We start from the raw sequence: 10,640 nt of genomic DNA, 5'->3' as shown, positions 1-10,640 counted from the left end.
GGACTGGCATCCAAAGAAGTTTTTTCATGATGTTTTAAATAAACTATAAATGTTATGTTTTTAAGATAAGTATCGAATGATTGTAATGAATGTTTGAAGTTTTGTTTATTCCGCGAAAGTTTTAACTAACTCTGTTATTTAGAATTGTGTTTATGAGTAAATCCAACTCTAATGTAGGGCACCGGGATCGAGGCCTAACAGCTACGTGGTCGCGGGCTAGCAGTCATAATTAGTTCTCCATTAGGGGGTACGTGGCTCGGGGAACACTTTTGTGTGTGTAGGGGAGTGGTACAAATCCCAGGAATGAAATACTTCCTGTTGAGCTTGTAAAGAAAACTATATTTGTATTGTAACTGTAATTTTAATATTTTTAGAGTCATACGTTTTCACCAGCACATAGCTGACGTATTTTAGAAACATAAAGTTTTATATGCAAGATGTCTGTGATTGTTTTTTTCTTGAAGAAGAAACCTAACATATATGTTTCTTCATGAAGAAGAAACATAGTATATAAATAGTAAATAAACAAAAAGGAACTATAGGTCCAAATGTTTTATATAAACAAATTATTTATCAAGGTAAAGGTTATGCAAAACAAACTAAAGGTCTAAAGCTAAACTTTTGATCTGATAATTATACAAGCTTATTCTCGTACTATAGGTCCGAGGTAACTCAAAGCATAAATCAATGAAAGGGCTGATTAGAACAAAGGTGAATATGCTCATATCTATTAAATATCTTTTTTAGGGACGAAAAAGTCTTAAGTGTGGGGATGTTTGATGTGTTGTAAAACACACTTACTTTCCGTATCGTTTTATCATGTTTTAATTGCTTATTCGTTTAATAAATAAGAGTTATGGATGGTTTTTGCATGATTTTACAAAGATTGAATATTAATTGTAGGTTATGAAGTTTTAATGGAGAAAAAAGTAAAGTTTGAAGACTCTAGGGGCATTTTTTATCAAGATTTAATACTACAAGTCAAGGCCCGACCCAAACCCACAAGATCCAAGCCTTACATGCATTATTATATTAAGTAAATAAAAGAAAAAAAGAACCCTAACCTTGGCAGAATTTCCGATCGGAATAGGACAACAAGAACAAAAAGAAAAGAGTTTGTTGGTTTGTGGAATTTTTGGGTCGGCTTGTTTGGTGTTTGTTATAAGGGAACACACAAAATTGTGTGGTGGGCATTGAATCCCACGTGAGCTGAGTACAAGAAGAACAACAACAATATTAATATACAAACTCAAACAAAACAGCCCCTATACCTTCCAATCGGCAGTTTTGGACAGCAAGTTAGGGACTTGCCTATTATATTTCATATTTATATTTAGATTAGATTAGTTATTTTAATTAGCTTAGTTTATTTTAGTTTAGTGTAGTTTAAGTTTAGTTTTATTTTATTCTATCTTTATTTGGTGCCCGTGATCCTTTTCTTTTGAGTGTTCTTTACAGGAAATATGTTCGGACGACAGGTTGGAACGCCATGGTGCAAAGTGTGTGGCAGAGATCACTGGGTGCATGATGGTTATGAGAGGAGAAATATAGAAGTCGAAGCACGGAAAGCTCCATGGGAATCATATTTGGCAAAGCCTCCTCCATACCGATTTGCATATGATCAAATGGGGAACTTCTTAGGGTATAAAGATTTGTCAGGGAATATATTAGAGCCCACCTCAGAATTGGAGGAAATAATGGATGATGTATTGTTTGCTATCAGAAATGATATGGAATATATTCCACCTTTGAATCCGCCTTTGTTTGAAACCCTGAGTGATATTGAAGATACCGGAATGGAGGAGCAGAGAGTAGAGGAGTATATTCCCTCTTGGGAGGAAGAATTTAAGGATGAGTTTGGTGAAGAGTTGATGGACTTTGCCATTACGGATGAAGGCGAGTTTGACCCACTTGGTGATTTAAAGCTGCTTGAAGATTTAATGTATAACGAGCCAAGTTTGGGGATCAAGAAGGAGCTTTGTAAGGAAAGCCATGAGATAGTTAGTGATTTGGTCCTTCCAACACCTCACCTTGATTGTGAAAAACCAAAACACGAACCGTACTCAATCTCCATTCGGGACGTGTTAAGGTTTAAAAGTTTGGCTAAAAGAACTAGAAGGAGGATTTCTAGGCGAAGAAATCATAGTGTGATGAAGAGATTGACTTCCCTGTTTCACATCATTGAACCATTTTTAGGGGAATTAAAGAGTTGGTGGGCCGAGTTTAATTCATATGGTCGGGCCCATGAGAGTTGTGCAATTGGTTTCTTCCCGACCAATTGTAAAAGGAGAGTGTTGAGGAGCGTCGATGGGAAGAGGATAAAGGAGAAGCCTCCTGATTGAGGTTTTGGAAGCGAGTCCGGCTGAAGATTATTCAATAAACTTAGCGCTTCCCGGGAGGCAACCCGGTAATATCTTTCCATATTATTTTATTTTCATTTTTATTTTTATTTCCGAGTTTTGCCGGGTGTTTCTTCTCTTATTTGCAGGTTATTCCTTGGTTGGTTGATGACAGTTGATGAGTTGGAGTTTTAAACAAGTGTGGGGATGTAGTTGCTTAAGGATTGCCACTTTCGTTCGTTAGTGATAGCTTGATAGAGAGCATCTGAGTTTTAAGCTTGCGTTCGAATAGGAGGGCGAGGAACATGATTCACCGCAACTTGCATGATCACATATACCAGGGGAGTCTGTTCCACTTTATTTTTCTTTATGTTCCGTTTTGTCTTTTCCTTGTCTCACATTGAGGACAATGTGAAATTTAAGTGTGGGGATAGGGAACTGACGTTTTCATTTTTAAGAAAAATAAAAGAATATTAAAAATCTTGAGGGTTAATATTTAAAAAAAAAGTTTTAAAGAAAAATGTCCCTTGAAAATTGTTTTTCTTCTACATTAAGCAGGAAATAATATTATTACCGATGTGCTAACGAACTCTCGGAACTTTTGATTTATATAATATAATAATAAAAGAATGGATGGTTCACATATCAGATTTGGGATGTGTCGGTAGGCCCAACTAGCTTTGATAGTCCTCTTTAGCAGTTTTTATATATATAATAATTTGAAAAACGGTGAAACCGAATTTCGATGCTTAGGGAGGATTACCATAATCTAAAAACTTTGATATGGTTATACTTAGATGCACTAAAACCAGCACACACCATATGTCCATCTTTCTACGAGCTTAGAAATAGTTATATATTTTAGGGTGATATAAAATATTGAAAAAAAAGAAAAAAAAAGAAAAATAGAAAAGAAAAAGAAAAGTATGTATTGAAAGTTATGTTTGTGTATTCTCAAAAGTTTTTCAAGAAAAGCAAAATGCTTGTGAAGAAAGTTATGTATTGTAAAATGCCAAATGAGCATTCTTTAAAGTTAGTAAAAGAGGCCTAAGATGCACATACTAGACGGGACTTAGAGTTTACGGGTTACCAAGGGGATAGTGACTCTGAGGATACACTATTGGGGCTTGAAGGTTCTTAGTCAATAAATATCAAATTAGGAATTTATAGGACAAAGTCCAATAATAATTAGGAATAGCTCGTACGACCTCCACATGACCATTCATCCATCAAAATTTCACCGAGTGCATCTAATTAGTACCATCAACGAGTCCTTGGCTTATGGTGATTTGTCGAGCCGGTTTGCTTCGACTCTAGTTCTTCTAGCTCTCTTTGTATGAGATGGGGTAGGTGTAGCCTTAATTTTTGGACTTAAAATGTTAAATGCAAAAGGGGGGCTTGATTGGCTGGTGGCTGGGTTTAAGTTGACAACAATATCGGCAATCGCGGTCAATATGTTGAGCTGTTTCTTGTGCTTTGATAATAATTAATAATCTGAGAGTTTGTTGTTTTTCACTTGGTTATAATCCTGTGTAAATTTCTTTTTTAGGGACGAAAAAGTCTTAAGTGTGGGGATGTTTGATGTGTTCTAAACCCTAACCTTGGCAGAATTTCCGATCGGAATAGGACAACAAGAACAAAAAGAAAAGAGTTTGTTGGTTTGTGGATTTTTTGGATCGGCTTGTTTGGTGTTTGTTATAAGGGAACACATAAAATTGTGTGGTGGGCATTAAATCCCACGTGAGCTGATCACAAGAAGAACAACAACAATATTAATATACAAACTCAAACAAAACAGCCCCTATACCTTCCAATCGGCAGTTTTGGACAACAAGCAAAGGAAGAAAAATAATTTTTTGTGAGCTTGTTGGTGGCTAGGAGACGAAGGAGATCGTCAAGGACAACTTGGTACAGCAGCTACGTGTTATCAATACTCATAATCTCAGCCATATTATTGAGTAATACCTCCATAAACTTTGTGTTTTTATTCAAGAACCATAACTTGTTTATTTGATCTTTTACTTTGAATTGTTTTTCAAGTAACTTGAAGATTGACTTGTGCTTGATTGAGATTGATTCTTGAATGATTTTAATTATGTTTATGTTGAGTTATATGATGTTTACTTTGATGTATAGCTGTTGTCCAAAAGTTATGTGTAGCTAAACTTGTTAGTTCTACCTAGGTTAGATGAATATTGTTAGGTTTTAGTGAGTTTTATGGATTGTTTGATCATCATGGCTTGATTTGTTAATGAAAGTTTGGTTTAACATTGAATTAGGTTGTGTTTTGTGGCTGTGAATTTATTAATTATACTCATATACCTCTTGCTTTGATTGATTGAATAAGTTTTGATTGATTGTTGCTTGTTAGAACTCTTTACTTGGTGTTTAGGGTTTGTTTGCGGGGTGATAAACCGTATGGTTTAAGTGAGTGTTTTAATTGAATATAATCAGCGGGTGAACACCTTCTTAGAGACCGAGAGGTGATAGGAAGTAAGGTCGTCTTATAGCTTTTACTTGTTAGGATTAAGATCGCGCAAGAGCGGGTTTGGTTCTTGTCGGGTTTGGGTTTTGAGCGATTAGTTGATCTATTTTAAGTTAAACTAAATTGTTCCTCTATCCTTGGTTGCGTAGTATTCGTCTCCATTAGGGTAGTGTGTCGGTGAGACCGAGAGGAGAGTCGACATTAGAGCACTTTAACAGTTTGTTTCCCGGTTTTGTTCTTAAAATCAACTAAGTGTAAGTTAGAGTTTGTTGGTGAGACTGAGAGGTGATCTAGCTTCCTTGAGTGAACCTTAGTTGTGTCATCCTTAGGAACCGGTGTCATGAGAATCCTCAATCCATTATCTTATTATACCTTAATATGATTCTTACCTAGGTAGACGTTTTCTTCGATTGCAGTCAAGTTTCCAAGTTTTGTTAAGAGTTTAGTTAAGTTAAGTTAAGTCTAGTTAATTAATTTAGTTAAAGTAAGTTAGGTTAAGTAGTTAATTATATTAAAAATCATTTAAATATTCTTAGGTGAGTCTTGGTTAGGGTTAAGTATCATTAACGTTTTCAAGTGTCCTTGTGTTCGATACTCGGACTTCCTTAGTGCTATACTATTAGTGATCGGTACACTTGCTGGTTTTGTGTGGTTTCTTTAGGGGTCTTGTTTAATAAATTTAAAGCTTAGTTGTGAGAGCATCATTATACACACATCACGTATAAACCGTCATAGTGCGTTCATCAATATACTCCATAACGAACTCTATATCACAGTTAAACCTAACTGTACAACCCTCATCCCATCACTGTATAAACCCCTATAGTTAATTACTTTATTTTTTATTGCTGATATCTTTACTCGACGCGTTTATGGCCAGCCATGATTAACCCTTCTTAAACATCGATTAAGGACATCGTGTTGACCTATCTCGAAGAGCATGACATTTGTCTGTTATCTTCTTACCACACTTCACTCATTCTCTTATTGTTAAGGTGAGTATTTCACTCCCTTTTTATTTCTTTTTAATCCTTTTGGGGACATATGCGTATATTATTTATTTACCTATTATATAGTATTCAAAATTGCAACTATTTAATTATTGTGTGTATATCAGTTTAATGCCTCACTTGCTATATGTTTATTTGCTTTATTTTACCGCATTCGGAGAGGTCCATCATAGTAATAGTATGATCATACGACCTTCGTAGTGGCCGACGTCCAATCGCATGACAATGGTTTCACCGACAACCCACATATGGTAACCAACACCTGATTCACATGGCAACGGTTTAGCTCGTTCTGTATTATTTGTTTGAATTGTTTGTATGCTATGGCTTAACTGTTTATCTCACAGGAACATTTTGCTTTTTCATTTCTATATTATATTGTATTCAAATTAACTGGTGTTTTACTCACTCAACCATATCTTGACAAAATTATTTCTATTTTATACATATATGCGGGTTATCGTTTGAACTAGTTGAAAGATTGGTGAAGAATTTAGGATTGCTTATTAGAAGAAACGTATTCAAAACAATAAATCAAGACTTAGTTGAATTAGAAATGTTGAATTATCTTGTTGTTTTATTTTTAAGTTATGTACTTTGTATTTGATATATTTGATTATTTAATTAAATATAATAGATATTGTCACATTTAATATTGCATGATAGTACCTTGAGAGCTGTGAAAAATCAGCTCACGCCCCGGCATTTCCGCATTAGGTTGGGGTGTGACAGATTGGTATCAAAGCCGAAGATTTAAGATAGGTTGTTAGTAGTGCCTTTGAAATTTGCTTAGGAGCTGTACTTATCATTCAATTTGGTTATTCTTGTTCATTTTAACCCATCTCAATATCAACTATAAGGAATAATTTCCTTTTCAACTTTCAATGATTTATGTCGTATTATCATAAGATGTCTTATAAATTTTAGTGTTTATTTAAAACAACTTGGTCCTCGCATGGAAATCATAGTATGTACAATCGTTTGTCATAATCTAGAACTGAAAGTAGTTTTAGGGTAACAGTACAAATGTTGAAATGATAAGGACGGATACGCCGCTGGTACATTCTATATATAAGTGCATTTATCAGATTTTCATTTGTAGTGTTGTTTCAACCACACAAGGTTCCGTGTTATAAAGAATTTTAAATTATATCAAAAAGTTTCTTTTCCTCAAAATTTAATGGTCTTGTTTTGGTATTCTTTAATTTTGGTACGAAATTCTCAAAAGTAGGGAGAGTGTAACAACTCGGATTTTCATATAATATATTAAATACCAATATCCGGCCCGTTTTTGTTTTCGAGTAATTTTAATCAATAAAATATCGCATTTGTCGTATTATTATCAATTTATTATTATTTATAAATATATCTATATTTATATTACATTAAAATAGAGATACGCAAGCTTTCACCTTATATTTTTCTCTCTTATGACGCCTTAATATTTATTATCCCCATGCTGCCGACCAAGCTATACTCATTGATGCTCGGGCGAGTCTTCAAGACGCTTCCCTACCACCAATATCAATGCATATCCCCAGTCTGTTTCAATTGGTATAGTTTCAACTTCCAATCGGAAATATCCAGCCGCTTTTGCTGTGTATTTCTAACCCATCACTTTCTTCTTCATCCGATTCCTCTTTTTAATTTCAGTCGGGGTTGAAGTTCACACCCCGTATTTGAACCAGGTATCGGTTTCTCAAAGATTCAATTATGTTGTAAAACAGGTTTCATGTTGTAGATTCATTCAATTCTTGGTTACTATATTTTAGTTGTATGTAATTGGAGGCTTCCATCGACTTTCAAAATTTTCATATTGCTAACTTTGAATCCATTTGTGTTTCAATAATCTTTTGATGGTACTGTAATTACATGAAAACAGTTGTCATTTTCTTTGCTAGTTCAAGCGTCATGGAAATCTTGTTGCTCATATAAAACATGTTGTTGGAGTTATTGCTACTCTTGGGAAAGTTAATGATGACAATTTTAACTGGTTTGATTTTTCTAATATGTTGGTTTACCTTTTTCTTATGTTGTATATGCATACAGTATATTCTTGGAGTTATTGCTCACATGTTTAGCATAATTTCGTTGGAGACTGCCAACTGCTACTAGATGACATCAAAATTTTCTTGTTCTAAGGTTAAACTTTTCAAAGTTGTTTTGCTTTCTATGATTCTATCAACAGAGATTTGGATAATGGGCTAACTGGGATACCCCTTATTTAATTAACGATACAGAATATGAAGTTTCTCAGGTAATTAAGCTAACTTAGTATATTTCACTTCCAGGTTATTTCTGTTTGCTTTGTTATTAATATTTTATTGTTATTTGTCCATTTGGCCTTTTAGATTGAAGTGTTTGGGCAAATGGTTTTTATAAGGTTCATATATTATATCGAGGGAGATAGCCAGTTCATTGGAGTCCTTAATAACAAATAAGGTATGTTCGCTCTTGTAATGTAGTTTTTTAAACGCTATGTTTCAAAGAACATGCATGCATTTTCCAAATTATTAAATAATGGATTGCTGGATGAATGCCTTCTCAAAATGTCTGTTGCAATTTGGGCAACCTCTCCTTGGACTATTCTTGCAAGTGCCGGTATGTGTTTGTGATATGTGCAGGTAGCTGACTTTGTTAAGTTTTGGGCAATTGGTAAGCATACTCTCAGAGTTAGCAATAAAAATAAGGAGGTAATGAAAATATGATTAAACACTTGCAAATTGGTAAGCTCCTCCTTAAAATATGATTACACATGCTCTTTTAGTTTTCCCTTTGATCTTCACGTCAGATATGTAGTTGTTAAAGTGCACAGCTCGTGGGCCGATTTTCGTGATTATTTAAAAAACAAGTAGTTTAAATTTTAAATCTTTTAGCTTTCGATTTAAATTATTAATACTTTGTTATTTATTTAGTTAAGGTATATGTGATGTACAGAGTGGTGAAAAAAGGCTGTTAGCATTTACCAAAAGAGGGGCCAGCATACGTTCTGTAAGTCACCACTACTCATTGTCTATTTTTACTACGGGTGTCGGTTTTTGGCTCAAAACAAACCAAAAACTGAAAATTCGGGTGTTTTTTTTTTTTTTTTTGTAAATTGTGTGACTTTCTCATAATAGATGATAACAATTTCCCAATAAATACTGTATCACATAAACCAAATTTTCATTCTGAATGAAATTGGTAAGCTCCTCCTTAGAAATTGATTTCAATACTTTACTATAATATTATTGATAAATGATTTTGCTAGATATTGTCTTATCCTTATGTATGATTCAGATGTACCCTTTGTTGGAGAGAATAAGTCCGGGGACAATAAATTTTGAATTATTTGCTTGAATGCACAACACGTATGTAGGGTAACATTGCAAATGTTGATTGCTTAATATTTATAAAATTGGTTTTTGTTTATACAACCGGTTTGTTGTTTGATTGTTGATGGATGTGATTAGATGGATGTCACTTGGTAATCAATTTAACGGGATTCGGTTAACGGATGATGGCTTGAGGACGAGGTTTAAAAAGACTTACCCTGAGGTTGAGGTACAGCCTTTGTCTCCACTCAGGACATCTATTATGGAAGTGGATGGTGGTTAGTCAAGAAGCACGTTTGCGTGAGGCGAATCACAGTCCATGTCGACTCAGTTTTCTGGTATATGACCTCAGGATGCCATAAAGAAATTTGAAAAAGTAATAACTGATAAGAATGAAATTGGAGGTTTACGAGCAACTGCTCTTGGATTGGCTGCACAAATCGTGAAGCTTAGGTTAGCAAAGGTTAGGCTTCTTGGATAAAATAATTTGGCCAAGGTTTAAATATTTCTTTTTGACATTTTAAGTTGCTATTTTACATATATAATAGCTTATTATTTATAATTAATTAATATTAGTTAAGCATGGCTACAAAGGTGGTCACTGTTGACAAAGTAGAACTGCAAAGCGCTTTTTAAAAACCTAAGGAGTTTCTTAAAATGATGCAGTTCGAGGTTATTATTTTGGAAATCAATTATATTGTTAATATTATAGTATTGTCTAAAAATATGGTCTTACATATTCTAGATATAAACTCTGAAAGTTAGGATTTTAAGTTTCTTTAAAATGTAGAAGTTTTAAGCATCTGCTGGTTGGTTATAGTAATGATTCTTAAACAAGTTTCATATTTGAACATTTGAAACTGGGAAATTGGAGTTCTTCAAGACGAAGCGGTTTAAGCTTCCTATTTGAATTGAATATAAGATTTGACACTGGGATATAATATTTATCACATGTACGAGCGCTGTATAGCGCACACCTTGTATTCATATGACATTAAATTTAAGGTTATTCATATTTTGTGCTTATGAATCATTACTTGTTCATGTCCACAATGGAAGCTGATTTTTTTTTCTTTTTTTGTTTTGACATTCAGTTTTAAGTTATGGCTGCAGTTATTTGCCTGTTAGTTTAATAATGCAATCAAATTTGTGAAATAGGATTGGGTGATAGAAGGTTCTGAAAACTATGTGGATGAAAACTCAAGAAGACCACCATGGCATTGTCCCCATTGTAGTCCATCTGCATGATTCAGTGACATCCGGATTGACCAGAAAACAATTGAGGCAAGTAGTAACCTACATATACTAGAATTGATTTTATTTAACTGCATCATTTTCCTAATGGTACATATTATGTTGCTTCAATGACATGAATGTGAGTTAGAAATGCCTTTGTTTTTTATGCAACTTAAAGATATTGCAATTTTTTATATAAATTCTTTGATTGTTTTGGTCCATATATGTACATATTGGCCAAAAAGATACCCATATT

At 34.0% G+C, this 10,640-nt stretch overlaps 1 long non-coding RNA gene across 1 annotated transcript; it reads left to right on the top strand.

Moving 5' to 3' along the window:
• Window positions 1–7,514: 7,514 nt before the first annotated feature.
• Window positions 7,515–10,640, top strand: LOC143610364 (uncharacterized). The gene is made up of 3 exons (XR_013149578.1): window positions 7,515–8,685; window positions 8,772–9,611; window positions 10,307–10,640. It is a non-coding gene; the product is annotated as an uncharacterized LOC143610364 (long non-coding RNA).

This window comes from Bidens hawaiensis, unplaced genomic scaffold (genome assembly GCF_021521415.1).
Source record: "Bidens hawaiensis isolate Kalapana, Puna unplaced genomic scaffold, B.hawaiensis_p1.1 tig00025840_1, whole genome shotgun sequence".
Classification (NCBI taxonomy): Eukaryota; Viridiplantae; Streptophyta; class Magnoliopsida; order Asterales; family Asteraceae; genus Bidens; species Bidens hawaiensis.
This window is presented reverse-complemented; position numbering and strand designations above follow the sequence as displayed.